At 49.2% G+C, this 24,372-nt stretch overlaps 1 long non-coding RNA gene across 2 annotated transcripts in view; it reads right to left on the bottom strand.

Annotated features, from left to right (window-relative positions):
• The window catches only part of LOC110257747, a 36,708-nt gene extending 21,064 nt beyond the window's left edge, over positions 1-15,644 (bottom strand). For both annotated transcript variants that reach the window (XR_002340692.1, XR_002340693.1), the window contains exon 1: positions 15,507-15,644. This is a non-coding gene — a long non-coding RNA (uncharacterized LOC110257747). The remainder of the gene's footprint in view (positions 1-15,506) is intronic.

Below are 24,372 nucleotides of genomic sequence, written 5' to 3'. Positions count from 1 at the left end.
ATGTTAAATACACAAGTCAGCTGAGCACACAGAGTTTACGGCAAGCTCTGATTAAGACGAAGTTTCTGATAATCAAAGTTTTAATGGCAGAGGCTCATTTGAATTTCTTCTGTCTAAAAGGGAGATTAGCTAAAGTGTGCATGGAATATCTCGTGCTATTTTCCATTCTTCCCAACGCTGGTCGAGTCACAGACATGCTTTTCTAATGTAGGTATTTATTTCGTAAAAAGTACTCTATCCTTTCGGTCTGCCCCAAACTACCCCAAACAGGACTTGTCACAGATGTGTTTATCAGATTGTACTGCAAACGCGAGGAGAAGGAAAGTCTGCCTATCGTCTAAGTGATTTCAAAATCAAAGCCATCCCAGGCACACCAGAAGCCTAAAGCAGCCAAGAGATTGGCCAAGTTTATAAACTTCCATAATATGTTTATTGCACGGATGGCAATTACCCAATATCCCTGCCCTCCTGGGTCTTAGATCAGAATATTTCCACAAAAAGAAATCTGTGTTTGACTGCATTTAACCAGTCATAATTCCAGATGTCTGGAATGTTCCAGCACCAGGCGTGGGGGTGGGGAGGAAGAAAGGAAGCTGTTGATCATTCAGCTACAGTCTCGTCGTCATCGTCGTCTGCAGTGGCGCGTCTAGTGAGGCTGTTTGCCCCCCCCCCGCCACCGTCTCCCCGCCTGAACGGCCAGGTGTCACAGGCGCAGTCACTGAATGGAGGGGAAGTGGCTGTCCCCAGCCACAAGCAGGCTTTTCTGTCCGCCTCTGGAAAGCCGACACGTCACATCAGAGACATCATTTCTTAATGAAATGGCTAGCGTGCACCTAATTTATGCCAGGATGGAAAACGCTGACGGGGCAGAAAGGACACTTGCTTCTGCTGTTGCAGGGAGCACATGTGGACCGCATCACTCGGGAATGAATCAGACCCGCGTCCCAGGGCAGTCGGCTGAGAGAACTGCCTCCTTTGGAGCTCCTCTAAAGTGTTAAAGATATTTACTGCCTGTGTACATGTCGGCCCCTCCCACCCCGTGCTTGGGAACGCAGTCTTGTGTGAGCGCAATCATTTGTCCCAGACCCCTTCCCGAGCATGAGTAAGAAAAGCAGAATTCTTCTCTAGACTCATCAGTGGAATTCACTCTGCCCGTTCCTCCAGGGCTCTTCCGGCAAACCGTCAACCTCACAACACCCATTAAAGGGCGGCAATTAAGAACCCGACTAGGAACCATGAGGATGCGGGTTCGATCCCTGGCCTCGCTCAGTGGGTTAAGGATCCGGAATTTGCCATGGGCTGTGGTGTAGGTCACAGATATGGCTCGGATCTGGCGTGGCTGTGGCTGTGGTGTAGGCCGGCAGCTGTAGCTCTGATTCGACCCCTAGCCTGGGAACCTCCATATGCTGCAGGTGTGGCCCTGAAAAAGAAAAAAAAAGGGGGGGAGGCAAAGTACTCATTTCACAGATGGTAAGACTGACACCCAGGTTTTGCCTCCATGACACCTTAGAGACAACAGGATAGATTTTTTTGCCCCCTCGGCAAGCAGGCAGGAGATGCACTGATGAACTTAAGAGTAAGGCTTGGGTATGGTGTGACCAAAGAGGCCAGGGTTTGGAGTTCCCGTTGTGATGCAATGGGATTGGTGGCATCTCTGGAGCACCAGGACGCAGGTTCAGTCTCCGGCTCTGCACAGTGGGTTAAGGATCTGGCATTGCCGCAGCGGTGACATAGGTCACAACTGCGGCTTGGATCTGATCCCTAACCTGGAAACTCCACAGGCTGTGGGGCATCCAAAAAAGAAAAAGAGACAAAAAACAAAAGAGGGCAGGGCTTCTACTGATGGGACTGCAGGTGGGTCTGAAAAGTCTGGATCCTTTATCCTCCGCTCACACACCCTAAGTGGTACACAAAACAAGCCTTTGAGGGGTAGTGTTAATGGGTTGAAGGGAGCTCAGCAAAATTCATATGTTGACGTCCTAACCCCCAGAACCTCAGAAGGTGACCTCAGGTGGAGATAGCGTCTTTAAAGAGGTGATCAAGTTCAAATGAGATCTTTAGGGTGGGCCCTCAAAATATGGCTAGTGTCCTTAGAAAGAAGAGAAATCTGGAGTTCCCGTCATGGCTCAGTGGTTAACAAACCCGACTAGTAACTATGAGGACATGGGTTCGATCCCTGGCCTCGCTCAGTGGGTTAAGGATCCAACATTGCCAGGAACTCTGGTGTCCATCACAGACGTGGCTCGGATCCCGCGTTGCCATGGCTGTGGTGCAGGCTGGCGGCTACAGCTCTGATTCGACCCCTAGCCTGGGAACCTCCATATGCCATGAGTGCAGCCCTAAAAAGACAAAAAAAAAAAAAAAAAAAAAAAAAAAAGACGACGACGAAAGGGGAAATTTGGACACGGATACCCAGAGATGACAAGCCAAGGAGAGAGGCCTGGAACAAATCCTTCTTTCACACCCTCAGAAGGAAGCAACCCTGTGCACACCTTGATCTTGGACTTCCAGCCTCCAGAACAAAGAGACAATAAATTTCTCCTGTTTACACCACCCTGTCTACAGTATCTTGTTACAGCAGCCCAAGAACAGATAGGAAGAAGATACCAGAACTGTAGACCTTCTATTTATATCACTGTGGTGGTTTGACTTATGGGTCCTAATTTGTCACTTGCATGGAATAGAATGCCATTTGCCATGTCACTGTGCAGTGCCTGCCATTGCGGGGGGTGGACACTCTCCCTCATGCCAGTGAGGCTGGGCTTGTGAGCAGGACTCTAAATGTGTTGTACGGAGCATGGTTTGCCCTCTCGCGCATCTGACATAACTTCAGAACAGGTCCTAGGTGGCTGCAGTCCCATCAGCCTGGGCTCCAGACCTGCACAAAACCTACAAGCTGGAAACAAGCCCAGCCAACCTGCAGCCTGGAATTGCCCAGCCCAGCCAAGATCCATCAAACCCCCACAGCCCTGCAGGACCAGAAGCAAGAAAAAACCATAAATGCCTCCGGTAAGCTGCCGAGTTTGGGGGTGTTTGTTTGGCAGCATAATTGCAGCAAGAGTGGACTGTTACAGTGGCCAACAGGCAACATGCAGATTGACCTCAGGGCCTCAGACGGGCTGTATGTCACTGCTTGGCATCCAGTATGACAGGCAAGGAATGCGAAGGGACGGGGGACAGTCCCTTAACTTGGCCAGTATCCTCCTCGCATGATTTTTCACCTCAGTAAACGGCCTGAGTGCCATGTTGAGTGGATTTACGCATTATATTATCTCTGCACTAACTGAAGTAATCATCGCAAAATCGGTGAGGCTGGAGTTCCTGTCATAGCACAGCGGAAACGAACCCGACTAGGATCCACGAGGTTGCAGGTTTGATCCCCGGCCTCACTCACTGGGTTAAGGATCCGGCGTCGCCGTGAGCTGTGGTGTAGGTCGCAGACGCAACTCAGATCCTGCGTGGCTGTGGCTATGGTGTAGGCCGGTAGCTATAGCTCCGATTCGACCCCTAGCCTGGGAACCTCCATATGCTGTGGGTGTGGCCCTAAAAAGACGAAAAAAAGGAAATTTTCAAACTTTGGAAGATAATCTGAGACATGATTTTCATGGACATATATGTTACATATCTATAAGAGCTTTATGCTCTTAGCAAAAAAACATGAGCACATGAATGTGACTGTAAGTAAATACACTCAAAATGTGCTAATGTTTCACTACCTGAGTTGAGACCACTTGAAAGTCATTCAAAAGTGAGTCCGGCATATCAAGCTGATTTTTTTTTTTTTTTTTTTTTTTTTTTGGTTTTTAGGGCCACACTCACAGCATATGGAGGTTCCCAGGCTAGGGGTCGACTCAGAGCTGTAGCCACTGGCCTATACCACAGCCACAGCAACGCGGGATCCAAGCCGCATCTGCAAACTCCACCACAGCTCACAGCAATGCCGGATGCTTAACCCACTGAGCAAGGCCAGGGATCGAACCTGCGTCCTCATGGCTGCTAGTCGGGTTCGTTACTGCTGAGCCACGAAGGGAAGTCCTCAAACTGATTTATTAACTCGTTGCGTGAGTTACCCGTGTTGAATATGGAGGAATTATTAGGGTGCTGTCACTGAATGTGGGCGAGACCCATCCGCTCGAAATGCAATGTGCAGAATCCATCAGCTCTCCAGTGGCTGGTGGTGTCCGCGCTGTTTCTAAGGCTGGGGGACAAACTGATGTCATGGGGTAAGTGAGGACACACCTCAGTGTCAGGCCTAAGGAGAACCTTCCAGAGTGGGGAGCTGACACACTGTGCTACAGAGAGGGTGCCTGCGGGGGCGGTGAGCGGGGGGGTGCTGCTTCAGGCCCAAAGGCTCTCCCCTGTTCTGCTGCCCCGGCCCAATTCCAACACCATCATTCCAGGCTTGGAGACAAGGAGCTACATCCCACTCCCAGCCAGACTTTCTCTCTAGGCAGAGTCACTGGGCAGCCAGGGTTTATGGCAGACTCTGATTAAACCACAAAGTGTTGGAGTTCCCTAGCGGCTCAGTGGGTTAAGGACGCAGCATTGCCACTGCTGTGGCTCGGGTCCCTGCTGTGGTGCAGGTTCCATCCCTGGCCTGGGAACTTCCGCTTGCTGTGGGCACAGCCCAAACAAACAAACCAACAAAAATGCCACAATGCGTCAGGTAACGCTGAGCACTGCCTCCCCTCCAGAAAATACCTTCCTTCCTCGAACCCCTGAGCTGCACCATTTCTCCCTGCCTTATGACACTGACCCCATTTTGTCTTCAAGTATTGTCCCTCAGAGTGCCCCCTGGGTGTGTCCTACCTCAGGGACGTGGGCCAGGCCTCAGGGAGGGGGGGAACCCCATTTGACGTTCCTCTGAGTGTAGAACCCATTGCAGGGAGCCAGGTGCAGGAGTCCCTGGGTCTCCCCCAGACTGCTGTGAGGGTGGGGCGACTGTGCGGGTTATGGGTGGCGGGGCGGGCAGTGGTTCTCTATCCTAAAGAATCTCATCACATTCACGGGGGCGGCAGCCATGCCTGGGCATTACCTTGAGGAGACTGGGACAGAGGGGACAAGGAGCTTGTCTCATCAGGGCTGGAGCAGGGACATGGACGGCGATGAGGCTTAGGGAGGGAGGGCTTCATGATGGAACAAGAGCTGACCCAGGTGTGGGAGAGTCTGGGAAAGGAAGAGCCCCAAGGCGACCCTGGGGGGACGGGGAAGTGGCACCAGCCAGCCCTCCTGCAGCCAGGCGCAGGCAGCTGCCAGAGTGGGGGCCGGACGGGCAGGTGGGGGAGCAGCCCACAGAAGCTGTGTCTCTATGTCTGGCCGTGGGCCTGGTGTGGCTGTGGCTCTGCAGGGCCCACACGGCAGGAAAGAGCAAGGAAAAGCCAGAACCTCTGGCATTTTCATTTTTTTTTTTTTTCTGTCTTTTGTCTTTTTAGGGCCACACCCGCAGCACATGGAGGTTCCCAGACTAGGGGTCTAATCAGAGCTGTAGCCGCTGGCCTACACCAAGCCACAGCAACTCGGGATCTGAGCCGTATCTGTGACCTACACCACAGCTCAGGGCAACGCCGGATCCTTAACCCATTGAGCGAGGCCAGGGATCGAACTGGCAACTTCACGGTTCCTAGTCGGATTCCTTAACCACTGAGCCACGACGGGAACTCCTCAACACTGTCCTTTTCCATCCACTTTTACCTTGAGAAGGATAATTTTAGCCTGAGAGACTCAGAAAGGAAAACATCTATGGGCCTATGGCACACTATATTTTCCAAAGAGGGACTAAATTGTGTCACACTCACTCACACTCTCTCTCACACACACACACACACACACCACTATGCTGAAGCCCTAAATGCCAATATGACTGTATTTAGAGACGGGGCCTTTAAAGAGATGGGTGAGGTTAAGTGAGGTCATAAGGGTGAGGCCCTAACCCACTAGGGTTGGTGTCCTTACAAGATGAGGAAGAGACCCCAGGGACACGTACACGCGGGGGGAGACTATGCGAGGACACAGAGATGAGGCCCGCCTGCCAGCCAGGGAGCGAGGCCTTAGGAGAAACCAGCTCTACCAGCGCCTTGATCTTGGACATCCAGTCTCCAGGACTGTGACAAAATAAATGTCTGTTGTTTAAGTCACCCAGTCTGTGGTATTTGTTTTGGTGGCCCAAGCAGATGAAGATAGCCACCACGGTATCTCCCGTCCGACAGGCTCTTCTTCAATATGACAGTGGCACTCCAATGACAACACTTCCCGTGGTGGGGTCTACACCCTCTTCCCTTGAACCTGATCAGGCCTTCAGAACTGCCTCAGCCAACAGAACACAGCACAAGTGAAGCTATGCAACTTCCAAGACTAGGTCCTAAAAATGTCATGCCCTTGTTCCCTTAGGATCCTTACCCTTCGAGCCCGGCCACCATGCGGTGAGGAAGCCAAGAAGCCACATGGAGGGGCCACAGTCAACAACACCAAGGCACATGAAAAGATGCTCAATATTGCTAATTATTAGAGAAATGCAAATCAAACCTACAGTGAGCTATCACCTCACCCTGATCAGAATGGCCATCATTAAAAAGGCTACGGACAACAAATGCTGGAGAGGGTGTGGAAAAAAGGGAACCCTCCTGCACTGTTGGTGGGAAGGGAAATTGATGCCACTGCTATGGAGAACGGTATGGAGATTCCTTCAAAAACTAAAGAGTTGCCATGTGATCCAACGATCTCTGCATATACCCAAACAAAACGATTTTGAAAATACAGATACATCCCTACGCCCATAGCAGCACTATTTACAATAGCGAAGACATGGAAACCAAGTAAATGTCCATGCACAGATGAATGGATAAAGAAGATGCGGTACACATACGCAATGGAATATTACTCACCACTGAAAGGAAGGAAAGAATGCCATTTGCAGCAACATCGTACTAAGAGAAATAAAGTCAAACAGAGAAAGACAAATACCATATGACATCACGGACATGTGTCATCTAAGATACGACACAAATCAATATTTCTATGAAACAGAAACAGTCTCACAGACATAGACAGCAGACTCGTGGTTGCCAAGCAGGAGGGGGGCGTGATTGGGAGCTTGGGATTAGCATATGCAAACTATCTCATGGCAAATGGATAAACAACAAAGTCCTACTGTATAAGCACAGGGAACTCTAGTCAATATCCTGGGATAAACCATAATGGAAAAGAGTATGAAAAAGAATATTTACGTATAGCAGGATCGCTTTGCTGTATTGGAGAAATTAACACAAAATTGCCAATCAACGACACTTCAATACAATTTAAAAAAACCAAAACAACAACATCAACAAGAAAACCCAGTTGAGGTTCCAGCTGCAGCCACCAACACCACTAGAGGTGTGAACAAGTAAACCTTTGGGTGAGTCCAGCCCTGAGCCGTGGAGTCACCCCCAGAGGACTCGGCATGGAGCATAGACGAGCTGTCCCCACTGGCCTTGCCCAGACTACAGATTTGTGGGCAAAATAAATGATTGTTATTTCAAGCCACTAATTTCGGAGTGGTTTACTATGCAGCAGTAGATGGCAAGAACAGAGGTCTTCAGAACAAAGGCATCCAGGAGAGTGCCTGCGAGAAAATGGAACCGAGTTGATATATAGGCTTTACCTGTTTAGGGGCGGGGTGGGGGTACTGCAGTGATTTCCGACAATCAAAGTGATGCAAAGCTCCAGCACCCATGCAGCCAAACAGGCTGCCAGATGAGCGCTTCTCCGAAGATCACACCCACTTTTCTAATTCCTATTCATTTCCCAGTGACTCTGAATGTCTTCCCAAGGAGATTTTTTAATTCATGTTGATCAAGCTCCAGACAGACTTTCAAGAAAGCCTATGTACAGAAGAAAATGGTGGACTCGGGAGGTTGAGCTGGAGGCTAGAATAATTAAAGGTTAAACTCCAGGTTTGCATTTGGTATTTATAGAATTTTCCATGCTTGGCGTGAGGGTTTTAAGAACCAGGCTGAGCAGGGACGTGCCTTTCAGCTCTTCAAGGAGGGAAAGGATTTTAACACAAGGAGTCCAACCTGCCTCGTTCGAAGTTGTATAAGAGGCAGCATGATGAAGCTGCTTTGTGGCTTCAAGTGATGCCGTTCAGGTGGTCTGGGCTGGAAAAGGAGGCTCTGTGAACAAAACAAAGCCAAACAAAACACTTTCCCTACCCAGCGCCCAGGGCTGTCAGGAGCGGGTCCTGAGTCCTCGAAAGCTGTTTGCTGCCTCTGTTGCTTCTTTTTCTGAAGGGGGCATGAGTGCTGTTTATAGCAGGTGACATGCACCAAGGCAAGCACAGGACAGCGGCATGCAGCGCCCTACGGAGGGTACCAAGGGCTGCGCGCTAAGGATGTGGGTGGAGGCGGAGAGAGCAAGGACCTGGCGCCCAGCTTGCACTGGCTCGGCTCACAGCTGCGCCTCCGAGGCTGAATGCAAACTCCCCCGAAATGCGCTTCTGCTTGGCTTCTAGCTTCCTCCCGCCTCCTTTCCCCCACCCTCCCATTTTCAGTAGAGAACTTCAGAGAAACTCCTCTGTCTGTCTTTCAGCTTGCTGTTATCTGTTTGCAGGACACGGTTGTCTCCTTTTGTTTCCAGAAGCTTTGATGGGGCTGGGGAATGAAAGGTCAGAGGAGGCGAGGCCAGGGGTGTCCAGGCTCAAACTGCTTCTCCAGGAGAATTTTCCAAATGCATCCCTCTCCAAACCTTCAAAAGATGCGGGATGGGAAGGCTTGTGAGAACTTGTCTAAACCGGCGCTGCATTTCTTGGGGAAAATCTAGTTCCTGAGACAGACTCTGATGTAGCTACGGAGAAGGATGATTATAGAGACCACGTGCCAGGACGGAAAAGGCAGGCAGGATATGACATTAAACGAAATCGTGGAGCTCCCAACTGTGCCCAAGGTACTGTCACGACTATGTTAAAAGTGGATCAGGAGCAGGGACTCAAAACAGATATGAGACACCCATGTTCATGGCAGCATTATTCACGACAGCCAAGACATGGAAACAGGAGTTCCCGCTGTGGCACAGTTAAGGATCCAGCATTGCTACGGCTGTGGCGTAGGTCACAGATTCGAAACAAAAACAAAAAGGCAGAGTTCCTGTTGTGGCGCAGTGGAAACGAATCCGACTAGGAACCATGAGGTTGCAGGTTTGATCCCTGGACTCGCTCAGTGGGTTAAGGATCCGGCGTTGCCGTGAGCTGTGGTGTGGGTTGCAGACGCGGCTCGGATCCGGTGTTGCTGTGGCTGTGGTGTAGGCCGGTGGCTGTAGCTCCGATTGGACCCCTAGCCTGGGAACCTCCATATGCCACAGGTGTGGCCCTGAAAGACAGAAAACAAACAAACAAACAATGTGTAAACAACCCAAGTGTCCATCAGCAGTTGAAGGGATAAACAAAATGTGGTATATACACACTCACAATGGAATATTATTTGACCTTAAAAAGGAATGACATTCTGACACATGCTACAGCAAGGATGAAGCTTGATGACATGCTAAGTGAAAGTAACCAGTCGCAAAAGGACATATACTGTGTGAGGCCACTTCTCTGAGGTCCCTGGAATAGACATAGAGATGCCTGAGTGGTTTCAGGGGCTGGGAGAGGAGGAGAGAATGGGGGTTGGTATTTAATAGCAAAGGAGTTTGCTATTGAAACTGCAATTGCTATTGAAAAAGTTCTGGAGATGAATGGTGGTGATGGGTGCACCACATCGTGAATATACTCTTTTTTTTTTTGGCAGCACCCACAGTAGGTGGAAGTTCCCTGGCCAGGGATCAAACCCAAGCCACAGGTGCAACCTGTGCCACAGCTGTTGCAACAATGGATCCTTAACCCATTACATCACCCAGGAACTTCTGTGAATGTACTTAAGGCCCCTGAACAGGACACTTTAAAATGGTCAAGATGGCAAATTTTATGTTATGTGTATTTTAGCATAAAAACTAATTTGCAAAGGGCCTCAGACAGATTAGTGATTGCCAGGGACTGGGATGAGGGGAGCACAGGAATAATGGCTTAATGGGTGCAGGGTTTTATTTGGGGCTGATGACAATGTTTGGAACTCGATAGCAGGGATTGGTTGTGCAACATTGTGAAGGTACTTAACGCCAATGAATCGCTCACTTTAAAATGGAGAAAAGACAGTCTGTTCAACAACTGGTGCTGGGAAAACTGGACAGCCACGTGGAAAAGAATGAAATGAGAACACTCCCTAACACCACACACAAAAAGAAACTCCAAATGGATGAAAGACCTAGATTGAAGACCAGACACTATCAAACTCTTAGAGGAGAACAGAGGCCAAACACTCTCTGACATAAACGACAGCAACATCTTCTCAGATCCACCCCTCAGAGTAATGACACTAAAAACAAAAATAAACAAATGGGATTTAATAAACTTAAAAGTTTCTGCACAGCAAAGGAAACCCTAAACAACACAAAAAGACAACCCACAGAACAGGAGAACATATTTGCAAATGAATCAACTGACAAGGGATCAATCTCCAAAATTTATAAACACCTCCTACCGCTCCATACCAAAAAAACAAACAACTCCATCCAAAAATGGGCAGAAGATCTAAACAGACAGTTCTCCAAAGAAGACATACAGATGGCCGAGAAACACATGAAAAGATGTTCAACATCACTCATTATTAGAGAAATGCAAATCAAAACCACTCTGAGGTACCACCTTCCACCAGCCAGAATGGCCATCATCCAAAAGTCTACAAACAAGAAGTGCTGGGGAGGGTGTGGAGAAAAAGGAACCCTAGTACACTGTGGGTGGGATTGTAAATTGGTGCAACCACTGTGGAAAGCAGTATGGAGATGCCTCAGAAAACTAAGCATAGAATTAACATTTGATCCAGCAATCCCACTCCTGAGCATCTACCCAGAGAAAACCATGACTCACAAAGACACATGTACTCCGATGTTCATTGCAGCACTCTTTTCAATAGCCAAGTCATAGAAACAACCTAAATGTCCATTGACAGAGGCGTGGATAAAGAAGATATGGTACACATACACAATGGAATATTACTCAGCCATTAAAAAGAACGAAATACCAGCATTTTTAGCAATATGGATGGACCTAGAAATGATCATGCTAGGTGAAGTCAGCCATACAATGAGACACCAACATCAAATGCTTTCACTGACATGTGGAATCTGAAAAAAGGACAGACGGAACTTCTTTGTAGAACAGATACTGACTCACAGACATTGAAAAACTTATGGTCTCCAGAGGAGACAGTTTGGGGAGGCGGGGGGATGTGCTTGGGCTGTGGGATGGAAATCCTGTGAAATCAGATTGTGATGATCATTATACAACTACAGATGTGATAAATTCATTTGAATAATAAAAAATAAATAAATAAAAATAAAATTTTTTTAAATAAAATAAAGATAAAAAGGGTCTTTGGATAGAGATATAAGGCATAGTTGAAAATAGGATGTCCAGTTAAAAACAGCGAGATTAGATATGTCTCCTATGAACCTTATACTCCCACCCAAGCTCCCCTGCCCACTAAACTCCCAGAAACTTGACATTCAGGCTTGGACCCTTTAGGAAGGACAGAGAATCCTGACATCAGAGATTTGCCAATTAAAAGGCTTACGCAGGGAGTTCTGGTTGTAGCTCAGCAGGTTAAGAACCCAGCTAGTACCCTTGAGGATACGGGTTCGATCCCTGGCTCTGCTCAGTGGATTAAGGATCTGGCGTTGCCATGAGCTGTGGTGGAGGTCACAGCTGCAGCTCCGATTCGACCCCTGGCCTAGGAAGCTCCATTTGCCACATGCACGGCCTTAAAAAGGAAAGAAAAAAAAAAAAAGTGTCTTAGCCAGATCACTAGGTTTGTTAAAACACAGACTGCCAGGGTTTCAAATGCAGTAAAAAGGAGTGAGGCCTAAGAATGTGCATTTCTTACCAGTTCCCAGGTGATGCTGCTGCCCCTCGCCCGAGGACCACGCATTGAAACTGCTGCTTTAAAGCGAATTCTGCAATTGGCAGGCCACATCCACACACACAGAAATTTCCAGCAGCTTTTTAGTGCCCTGCTGTAAATGTGTACACAAACCTGATCACCAAACATCTAAGGGAAACCTCTAACATGAATGACCAAGACCAAAACAGATGAAGCAAACTGAAGGAAAGAGAAACTATGCTGAGAAATGTAAATTTCACACACACACACACACACACACACACACACACACACACACGCACGCGCACGAGCACACAGGCATGCACGCACGCGCGCACGCACATCTACCTATCAATAAGGTCCCAGAAGAGACATCACTCTAATAGCATTAAAGAGAAGCACTCAGGGAATAAAAAGAAACTTTTAGAGAATAAAAATGGAGTTATTGGAAAATTAAAATATGACAGCAGAAATGAAAACATTATTAGAGGATTGGAATATAAAGTTCGGAACGTTTTCCAGAAAATAGAGAAGAGAAAATGAGACATAGCAAAACAATGTTTAAAAGATTACCCCGGAAGTCCAAATAAAGGGAGTAAGAGAAAAAGAGAGCAGAGAGACAGATGGGAAGAAAACAGCAAAGAAATAATTCAAGAAAATTTCCCAGACCTAAGGGACAAGAGCTTGTGGATGGAAAGGACCACAGAAGTACCTGATACCATGGATGAAGAGAGACTCGCATAATAAATACACGGCATCCCGAATTTCAGGACACTGGGGACAAAGACCCTTACGGCTTCAAGAGATGATAAAATACATACCATACACAAAAGATTGAGACTCCCTCTGGCTTTGGCCTCTCAAGAGCAACTCAGGAATTTGGGAGAAAAGGGAAAAATGCCTTTCCGAATTCTAAGAGAAAATGATCCATCTTTGAATCCTATATCCACCCGAACGATCCGTTCGGTGGGAGCACAGGAAAAACCGTCTCTGACGGGCAAGGTCTCATACAATTGCCCCCTGTGCATCCTTTCTCAGGAAGCAGCCGGAGAAGATGGTCCTCCGAAATGTTGGAAAAACAGCAAGAAAGAGGAGAACACAGGATCCGGGGAACTGAGGCGGCCAACCGAGGGGGAGCCAGAGGGCGTTTCCATGAGGAGGAGGAAGCTCCGGGGTGACAGCTGAGCCCCCAGCGCAAGGACCCACCAGCCTCGACAGGAGCTGCTCAGGAGCCTCCCCATAAGCCAGGAAGGGGCCCTTGGGGTGCTTGACCCAAAGTGAGAAATCTCGCCAATCGAGAATGCGTAGGGGCTGCAGCGACCTTCTTAAACCAGAGGTGGCCAGAAGGTGGTAATAAAACGCAGTGACTAGAGCCTGACCTGAATTCCAATTTTCCATACAAAGATGAAAAGCCCTGGCTCCCGCCTCTGCCCTCCTTCGCCGACAGCCAGAGCCCCATGCATATTTGGGGAGGCAGAAATATCTAGGCCAGTTGTACCATAATGAAAAGGGAAAAAGGATCACCAGTGTTTAAACGCTCCATCATCAGATGATCTCAGCGTCTCCCTGGGGTGAAATTCCAAATGCCCAGGCGCTATCAAGTGTAGAAGGGAAACGGGTGATTGGCAATGTTATTTTATTGAACGAGAACTTGCTGGGGTACAATTAGATGACACAGATTCCTTTTTCGTTTTTTATAGGGAAGTACTTTGCCATTACCTCGGACTACGGCGTGATAGGCTTAATGGCCAGGGCTTTTTTTTCACCTGGGTAGTCTCTCTCTCTCAGGGGTTTAGTTACAGTCAAAATGACACCAAAATGGAGAGCAAGTGGTTCAAGCCTTCTCTCCCCAGCTCCACCCCAGAGCTACTGCATAGGTGTCTGCCGCCTTGAGACAGGCTGGGACCTGGGACTCTTTGCTGCAGTGCCTGCACCTGGACAAACATCTCCTTGAGCAACAGAAGACAGACACACAGATAAGGGACCAGCATGCGCAGTTGGGGCAAATTACGACCAATGACGTGGAAAAACACCAAAAACCCAACTGCCGCTTCTGAGGTACGGAGAGCAAAAGCAGGGCACATAAAGTGCAGGCCTCCTGCACACAGCACCACCAAGGGGGTGAGCAGACCACCCAGGCCACCCCTCGGGATCCCTGGACCAAATCCCTACCCTCACCCCATTTAAGGGACAGTGCATGCGCGCACACTGGGCCCTCAGGTCACAAGCAAGGACCCATGTTTTCGTTTCCTTGTGCTGCAGCCCGAGTCCCAATAAAGTCTTGCCTGAATTCCTCCTTTGGCCTCTTGTCAATTTCCATTGATCAAAGAGGTCAAGAACCCAGGTGGGTCACACCATTTCCCTTCGGTGGACTTGGCCGCCTTTAGTGATTCACGTTAGGTTATCACAGTCTCATTCCACAACTTAAGTGGCATAAAACACAGCATTAATCAGGAAGGGAAAATATCTCAACACGTCGAAATAAATAACAGGTTCTTTACCTATGGTCCCCCACCCTCCGCCAAAAAGGCACCCAAATATCCATCCCATCGCTTCATGATATAATCAAGAATCTCCAAAGGGGAGCTCCCACTGTGGCACAACGGGATCCGAGGAGGTGGCGGCGGTGGCGGCGTCTTGGGAGCACTGGCACACGCAGGTTGGATCCCCAGCCCAGCACAGTGGGTTAGGGATCCCGTGTTGCTGCAGCTGCGGCTCGGGTAGCAGCTGTGGCTCGGATCTGATCCCTGGCCCCGGGGAACTCCATATACCTCGGGGTGGGCCAAAAAAAAAAAAAAAAAGAATCACCAAAGGAGGACAAGCCCCCATGGACCGGGCCTGGGCCCCCGCCCTGCTGCCTGTCACTCACTCACTCACTCATGTGCCCACGTGCCACAACTGCCCCACAGCACGCCCTGTGAGCTCCTTCTGGGAGTTTGGCAGACCCTCTCCAAATTCCCCATCCCACCCCCACATCTCCTCTCCCCAGACCAGAGGTCCCTTCCAGACTGAGCCCATCAAAGGCCAGCAGCACCCCTGTCTGGTCCCTGGGCCCCTAACCCCCACCCACCCACCCACTCACATAGGTACCCTTCTCCTAGCGTCCCAGGACCAGCCACTGGCCAGCTCCCCTGGGACTGTGGCCAAGGGAGGGTGGAAAATATAGATTATTCATCTTTGAATCTGAGCACCCAGCACCATCCGGCATGGAGTCCTGCCTAATAGACACTAGTTGAGTGAATGGGTCAATGAACGAAATGCATGTAGGGATGAATACGATTTAGGGGCTTTGGAAATGCCACGTGAATTTCCTGCGTCATATGACTGCCCCTCAAATGCTAATGCCAAAGGCCTAATACTTGAGAGTCACGGCCTTTACACTCCACTGGGGTGCGGTGACAGCTTTAATTTCTCGCTTGTGTTTTTTTAGGATAAAAAAATACACCAAGTCATCATGTAAATATTAATGGCAATTAATTTCTTTTTGTTTGTAGATTAGAATCAGTGTGACTAGTCTATGTTTACCATGCAGATTGCCATGTGGGAGAATGCCCTTACCTGGCCAGTACGGCTGTGAACCTTCGCGGTCACGGGTGGCACTCACATGGCTTCAGGAGACGAACAGGAGGCCTGCCCCCTCCTCCACCATCCGCATATTGTGACTCACTGCAGCTTACAGGTGCCTAGTGATGTGGATTTACTGATCATATGACCTAGTTTTAACTTAACTCCCAAATGAGCCATAGGGCTTAAAAAGATTCCTGCAAAGAAACCATGTGTTAAAAATAATACTAATAATACAAGCATGCTCGAACTAGATGGAGGCAGAGCAGATGTTTCTCCTAGTATGAGCCCTTTGTCAGCCACATCATGAGGCAAAAACAGCCATAATCTAATCAGATCTGAGCTGAAGTCGGCCCCCCAATTGAAACTATCAAGAGACAATTTGAAACATGAGTTTCCAATCACTGCCATCTTAATGACAAGCGTGGCCTTGAGTATATATTGGATATTGGGACTATCTGGTGAATGTCAGAAGCCTCCAGAACAGAGGTTCTTACCCATAAATAAATACATCAGACTACAAAGGAAACCAACGAGGTTGAAATCATGAGCAAATTTTTTGGAACAAATCTGTGATATAAATGTGTATGCATGGGCTTCTTCTTTTTTTTTTTTTTTGTCTTGTCTTTTTAGGGCTGTACCCGCAGCATGTGCAGGTTCCCAGGCTAGGGGTCGAATCGGAGCTGTAGCTGCCAGCCTATACCACGGCCACAGCCACACCAGATCCAAGCTGTGGCTGTGACCTATACCACTGCTCACAGCAACGCCGGATCCTTAATCCGCTGAGCGAGGCCAGGGATCGAACAGGCAACCTCATGGTTCCTAGTCGGATTCGTTTCCCCTGCGCCACAACGGGAACTCCCTGTATGGGCTTCCTTAGTAAATCATTAAGTAATAAGATCTTGTGGTGAATCTAATAACAACCATCATTTCATAGTGTTGATGAGCATATGTGATAATTTAAGATACCTGCTAATCCTACTGAGGTTTGTTGCCTACTTGTATAATTGAAGGAAATGCTAAATTTTAGTTCAAGGCTAGTGAAAACGGAGATGTCTCTTTTCCCGCCATCAAATTCACAGACTCTGTGAATTCTCTCTTTGAACCTCAGGTTAAGACCCCAGTCTAGAGCAAATTAAAGGCTATTGGCCCGGAGTTCCCGTCGTGGCTTAGTGGAAACGAATCTGACTAGCATCCAATGAAGACGCAGGTTCCATCCCTGGCCTCACTCTGTGGGTTAAGGATCTGGCATTGCCATGAACCATGGTGTAGTTTGCAGATGCGGCTCGGATCTGGCATGGCTGTGGTGTAGGCTGGTGACTACGGCTCCGATTCGACTCCTAGTCTGGGAATCTCCATATGTCACGGGCGTGGCCCTAAAAAGACAAAAAAAAAAAAAGGCTATCAGTCCCATCTCGCACAGCCTCATTACCAGGTGTTCTGTTAACCACCATTTTTTCAAAAAAAAATTAGAGCCAGCCTCCAACAGAATCAGAAATCACACATAAAAACATTTATTACTAGCAGGCACAAGAAAACAGTTATGCCAGATCTCTGCCCTTAGGCACACCAACAAGTACCTTGGCTAAAAGGGACGCTGCATACAGAAGTGACAATATATAAGAGGCAGGATTCAACTAACCCTCCAGTTAAAACAAGCACAATGTCCTCTGTTAGGTGGCAGGCCACAGGAATAAACCAAGTCTGTGGCCTGGAATGTCACGCCCCAGGGCATTCCCCGTCTGGGCAGCTCAGGTGCATAGACTTCATTCAGGCAGCAGCAAAGTTGCGCCTACAATATTTCTAGCCCATCCTCATGTCTTGAGCATGGCTTATTTTGTCAATAAAAACTGATTTCTAACATTTATAATGCTAATTGGTGAGCCCGGTGGTATAGTTGGTTTTTTTAGGGCCACACCTGTGGCATATGGCAGTTCCCGGGCTAGAGGTTGAATGAGAGCTGCAGCTGCCGGCCTGCACCACAGCCACAGCCACGTGGGATCCCAGCCATGCCTGTGACCTACACCACAGCTCAAGGCAACGTCGGATCCTTAACCCACTGAGTGAGGCCAGGGATTGAACTTGCATCCTCATGGATCCTCAGTATCCCATGAACCACAGCGGGAACTCCTGTGGTACAGATTTAGAAAGCCAATGTGCTGCCTGGAGTGTAGCCTTCTTCTGTTTTTATTTTTGGCTGCCTGTGGCATATGGAGTTCCAGGGCCAGGGATCAGATCCAAGCCACAGCTGCGACCTGTGCTGCACAGCTGCAGCAGTACTGGATTCTTAACCCCACTGTGCCTGGCTGGGCCGGGGACTGAACCTGCATCCCAGTGCCCCAGAGATGCTGCTGATCAGGTTGCACCACAGTGGGAACTCCTGGAGTATGGATTTCTGATTCAGGTTTTTCAAATGCTAACTAATTGAGGTGTGCACCCTTCATTAGCACATTTCAAATGTAAACCTGCCTCTTTTACAGTATTAATCTAAAACACACTATCTAGGGAGTTCCTGTTGTGGTACAGCAGAAATGAATGTGACTAGTATCCACAAGGATGCAGGTTCGATCCCTGGCCCCGCTCAGTGGGTTAAGGATCCAGCATTGTCATGAGCTGTGGTGTAGGTCGCAGACTCGGCTTGGATCCCATGATGCTGTGGCTGTGACGTCGGCCGGCAGGTGTAGCTCTGATTCAGCCCCTAGCCTAGGAACTTCCATATTCCACAGGTGCAGCCTTAAAAAAGCAAAAAAAAAAAAAAAATTTTAAACCACTGTATAGGAGTTCCCTTGGTGGCACAGTGGTTAACGAATCCGACTAGGAACCATGAGGTTGCGGGTTCGATCCCTGGCCTTGCTCAGTGGGTTAAGGATCTGGCGTTGCCGAAGGCTGTGGTGTAGGTGGCAGACACTGCTTGGATCTGGTGTTGCTGTGGCTGTGGTGTAGGCCGGCGGCTACAGCTCCAATTTGACCCCTAGCCTGGGAACCTCCATATGCCGCAGGAGCGGCCCTAGAAAAGGCAAAAAGACCAAATAAAAGAAAAACGAAAACACTGTATATACAGAAGAACTTCATTATGCACTAAATTGTGTCCCTCCCCCCCACAAATGTATAGGAAGATACATTTGTACCCCCCAAATGTATAGCACGCGCACGCACACACACACACACACACCGCACGCACAGAAAGACAGAGACAGAGGTTTAGTTTAAGGAATTGGCTCACATGATTATAGAAGCTGCTAAGTCCCAAGATCCTCAGTCACCAAACTGGAGACCCCGGGAGAGCTGATGTTATAGCTCCAGTCTGAACGTCTTCAGGTTCAAAACCCAGGGAACGCTGATGTTTCCGTCTGAGTTCAAAGGCAGGAAAAAACAGATGTCCCAGCTGGAAGGCAGTCCGACACAGGTCCCCCCCTTACTCCCAGGAGGGTCAGCCCTTCTGCTCTCTTCAGGCCTTCAACTGATCGGACGAGGCCCACGCACATTAGCGAGGGCAATCTGCTGTGCGCAGTCCGCCAACTCACATGTTTCTCTCATCCGACATCACCCCGAAGACACAGCTACGATAATGTTTGACCCCATTATTGTGGCCCCATGGCCCAGTCAGTTAACACCTGCAACTAACTATTGCACTGTCCTCCGGAACTCCAACTTGTTTATCCTTGGACGTTTTTAGCTTGTGAGACCAGTTTTGCTCTTGCTTGGCCTAAATTTTCTGCTGTAAAGAGTCCTGCCCTCGCTCATACATAATTCATGTATTTTCATAATTTTATTGATGTTGATAAAAGCGCCTCTTAAATTTGGTGGGGGGAAATAGAAGAAAGACCAAGGGAACACTGGGTGTCCTAGTTCTAAATACTTTTTCTTAATAGATTATGGGAGAAAATCAATGAACATACCTTAAGAGGGAAAAATAGGAAAATACCTTGATAGCCTAGGACACGTCTTAAATTATAAAGCGCATCAGAATCACCCCCAGGTCTCTGAAAACACAGAGGGCTGGGCCCCACCCCCAGAATTTCTTATTCAGTAGGTTGGGGATAAGGCCTGAGAATTTGCTTTTCTAACAAGATCCCATGATCCTGGTTCTGGTAGTCCAAGACCACGTTTTTGGGTAGGAACATGCTAGGGGTAAAAAGCCCATCCATAATGTGCACAGACGTGATATGGCATTCAAGGACCCACGTTTCTGCTATCTGGGTACACTTGATCCGTCTATGCTACCTCACAGTCCAAAATGGCTGCCTGAGCCCCAGCCATCACGACTAGATTCCAAGCAAAGGTAAGAAGGAACAGGGAAAGACCACTCCTTTTAAGGACACTTCCCACTTCCCAGAAGTTGCATGCAAGACTTCCATTTACATTCCACTGACCAGAACTTAGTCACACGGCCACACCTAGTTACAAAGGAAGCTGGAGAAATTTCTTGTTTCTCCAGGAGGCTATGTGCCCAGCTAAAATTCCATTATTTATAAATAATGGGGGAAAGAGCTATTTAGGGACAATGAAAGGCCTCTGCCATGGGGATCTTTCAGCTTGTTCGGAACAGGAAATAATTCGTTCCCCATGCCAGTGTATAAGCTGGCCTACCTTCCCTCTGAGTCAGAGGCACAGTCCATGTAGCTCAATAAATACAACTTAGAACCTTGCAAAGCCTAGTGACTAAGGAACGACCAGCCTGGCCGATGTCATAGGTTCTCCATGCCAACTGCTGGAAGAATGCAGATGGAAGTCCAAAGCTAGATGTGGGCATTGCCATGTTCCTTCTCACTGGTTTGGTGAATTGGTCATCCTGAGAACTGGCAGAGGTTTCGGTTTCCTCTGGATCACTTGCCTCCTGAAATTCAGTAAGGGCCAGACGTCAGCAACTTTAGGGGGGAAGGTCCTCTGGAGGAAAGACCTGGAACTCCAGCAATGCACATAATTACAACCGCTCGCTCGGTTCCAGAGAGAACACAGAATAAACAGGCTTTTAACAATCCCCGTAGCTGTGCCAGACAACAGAGGGTTTATCACCCCCTCCCCCCACTTCTGGGCTCCAAGGCGGAAGACGGGCCTGCAAGGTCTCAGCTGCTAAAAGGAGAGAACGCGTGAGAAAAAAAATGCTGCCGGAGTTGAAGCCCAGGCAGTTTCTTCAAATGCTTGATTCAGGGGTTTAATTTTTAAATGCAGTTCTGGCTGATAAGATGGAGATGCAAATAGAAACTGCTGTTCCTTGATTAACCCTTCCAGCCACTGAGTGCCACTCTCGATTTGTTCGGTCAACCCAACTGTAAAAATGCTCTCGTATGGGGCGGGGGGGCCCTTGGTGTGGATTATGTTGGGGAAGCAGGAAGCGAAAGTAGACCCCCCCACCAAAAAAAAGTCTGTATGTGTCTATCTATTCCCTTGGGTGTATGTTGGGTAATTTTTTCTCCTGACTAGCTCTCACCAGACAACATACTTCTAGTTCTCTGTAGTATCTCCTTCTTGATCTCATAATGAATTTCAGAGTAATGCTTGAAGAACCACTTCGAAAATTGTTCCTAAAGTCCCTTACCGTTCTCAAAAAAAAAAAAAGCTGTTCAAATTTTACTGCTTCGTGATGCTTGCTATCATTTACATGTGTCATTATTATCAAAAACAAAATTTTTGCCACGCCCCCGGCATATGGAAGTTCCCAGGCCAGGGATCAAATCCGCGCCACAGCAGCAACCCCAGCTGCTGCTGGGATCCTTAGCCTGCTGCGCCACAAGGGAACTGCAATAACAAATGTTTTTAAAGTGCCTACTATATGCCTGGGGCTGGAGAATAGAAAAATCAGCAGGTTCCTGCCAGCAAGGGGTTATACACTCTATTCATAGAAATACAACACACCTTCAAGAATAGGAGAGTAAATAAGCTGGTAGAGAACTGTGGCCAAAACTAAGGGCAGGAACTGTTACCCAAGGAACTGTTCTCTCCTTCTACGCCCTCGAGTTCCCCGCACCTTCCTCCACAGCCAAGCCCCAATTTTGTTCTCTTGTTCACCCTCCAGTGTGATCAGGAAATGGGACGCCCCTCCCAGTCGTAAGGGAGTGAATTATGCTTGATCTAAGCCAGCCGCGACGGCCTCCTATTCCCTACCAGTGACTGGTGGAGCAGGGCCGTGTGACCCAGTCCTAGACAATGGGACCGCAGTAAAATCCACTCCCCACAGGGAAGGAGGTGTCAGTTTCTTTCAACTGAACATGTGATGTCTGGAATTGCTCCAGTGGTCTTTAGACCGTGAGGAGTGTCACCTCCAACAAGCCAAGGACAATGGAACAGAGATGCTAGGCACCCCCACTCCTTGGGAATGAGCCTGTCTCGGGAGCTCTCGTGAGATACAGTACCATTTTCTAAAGCCACTTTTAGCCGGGTCTTCAATATCTTGCCGCTGAAGGAGTTCCCATTGTGGCTCCGCAGTTAACAAACCCGACTAGTATCCATGAGGATGCGGGTTCGATCCCTGGCCTCGCTCAATGGGTTAATGATCTGGCGTTGCCATGAGCTGTGGTGTAGGTTGCAGACAAGGCTCGGATCCTGCTGTTGCTGTGGCTCTGGCGTAGGCTGGTGGCTACAGCTCTGATTCAACCCTTAGCCTGGGACCCTCCATATGCCGCGGGAGCGGCCCCAGAAAAGGCAAAAAGACAAAAACAAACAAAAAACAACAACAAAAAGAGAGAGATCCGGCGTTGCCGGGAGCTGTGGTGTAGATTGCAGACGTGGCTTGGCTCTGGCATTGCTATGGCTGTGGCGGCTACAGCTCTGATTGGCCTCCTAGCTTGGGAACCTCCATATGCCGTGGGTGCGGCCCTAAAAAGACAAAACAAAGAGAAAAGAAAAGCCCTGCAGCTGAAGACACACTGTCTGAAGCAATGGCCATGAAAACTGGCTGCCTTACATGTGTTATCGCACTGCTGTCCATCTACCTGTGAGGAAGACCTTATCAAACCCATTTTAGGGATGAAACAATGGAGTCTGAGAGATTAATACCACATCCAACATCACACTAATGGAGCCCTATTTGAAACACAATCAATGCCCAATAAAGATTCCATGAGGGAATGAATGGCCAAGCATGGGGTGTAGCTGAGGGACATGTGGCAGCCAGGAAACTCAACCCTGTAATGGGACACACCCTGATCCATTCTTCACACCATTCCTACACCCTCCAACCTAAGCTTCTTCGAATGCATCCCAAACGATGGTTTTCTGCGTTTCATTGAAAAGCCTCTGATCAAAATCCAGGGTGAAAGAATTCCCATTGTGGCTCAGCTGCAACAACCCGCCTGGTATCCATGAGGATGTGGTTTGATCCCTGGCCCTGCTCAGTGGCTTAAGGATCCGGTGTTGCCCTGGCTGTGGCCAGGGTAGCTGCAGCTCCGATTCCGCCCCTAGACAGGGAACTTCCATATGCGGCAGGTGCGGCGCTAAAAAGAAAAAAAGAAAAAAAAATCCAGGGTGAAGATTATCCTTCGGGCAGAAGTCCTCCCTAAGGTCGGACCTCAGACGCCCCCCGCCCCCGCCCCCGCCCCCGCGGGGGTGCGGTCGGGTCTCCAGCTCCAGCACAAGGCAGCCCTGCCATCTCCCTTCTCTTCGGCTGGAAAAACCACCGCCTTGGATTCGGCATCCGGCCCTCCAGACAGAGCCGAGACAGTGAAAAGAAGTCTCTTTGGAAACAAAAGACGGCCCGGCTCCGGGCAGACAGTGCGGCCGGAAGCTCCGTTTCCTTGCGGGCGCCCTTCACGCTCCTTAGCCAAATGGAAAGCCCGCAAAGCGATGCTTATGCCTTCCTTTCTTTTGTTCAGTGTCCATTACAGGACGGCGATGACTGCTCAGCGGGCACGTTTCTCTCTGGCTGGCCACCCAGCTCCGAAGCTGGGACTCGAGGGCTGTCCTTCACCCAGAGCCGCACCGCAGCCGACCCTGCCAGCTTCCCGAAGGCGGTGTTCTAGGCGAGGAAAATTGCTCCCGAGATTGCTTAAGGCCCCTGGGGAAATGACAAGGAGAAATTAATCTTCCATTGCTAATCTTCCTACGCGGCTAGATCAGAACTGTTGCCTGCAGAGGGAGACCGTCCCCTGGCTCCCGAGGGGCGCCTGGCTCCCGCGCCCCCCCCCTCCCACCGGCCTCCCCATCCCTCCGCGCTGCTGATGAGCAGGGGGCGAGGTCAGAAGGAGGCCAGGGGTGTGGTTCTCATACATCCCACCTTGTGCCCAGGTGCCAGAATTCCTCACCAGTTTGGCCTCAATCACTGATATTTGACCTTGATCATCAGCCTACACCGACCGAACCTCCCAGGCTCACAAGGTGTGGACTCTGTCCCAGCCTCCACTTCCATCTGCCCCCACCCCCCGGGCTTCAACAGCCCATCCCAGGGCCTGGACCTGGGCTGGGTCCTCTGCCTGGAACCATTATTTGTCACAGGTGTAATGACTTTTTTTTTTTTTTCAATTTAGGGCCGCACCTGCGGCATATGGAAGTTCCCAGGCTAGGGGTTGAATCGGATCTACAGCTCCCAGCCTACACCACAGCCACAACCACGTGGGATCCGAGCCACGTCTGCGACACACACCACGGCTCACAGCAACGCCCGATCCTTAACCCACTGAGCGAGGCCAGGGATGGTACCCAAATGCTCATGGATACTAGTGCGGTTCTTAACCTGCTGAACCACAATGGAAACTCAGCGACGACTTTTATGTCCGTGCCCCTGGCAGACCATGAGGGCAAGTACCTCATCTGTCTAGTTCGCCACTGTACCTCCAGCACCTCGCACAGCGCCTCGTGTGTCCCGAATCCTCGTAAGTAGGTGTTGGGGGAAGAAAACCCAACTCCTTCGGCTTCGGATGGGCAA

The sequence above is a fragment of the Sus scrofa genome, chromosome X (genome assembly GCF_000003025.6).
Source record: "Sus scrofa isolate TJ Tabasco breed Duroc chromosome X, Sscrofa11.1, whole genome shotgun sequence".
In the NCBI taxonomy this organism is placed as follows: domain Eukaryota; kingdom Metazoa; phylum Chordata; class Mammalia; order Artiodactyla; family Suidae; genus Sus; species Sus scrofa.
The sequence above is the reverse complement of the archived record's forward strand: the minus strand, read 5'-3'. Positions and strand labels throughout refer to the sequence as shown.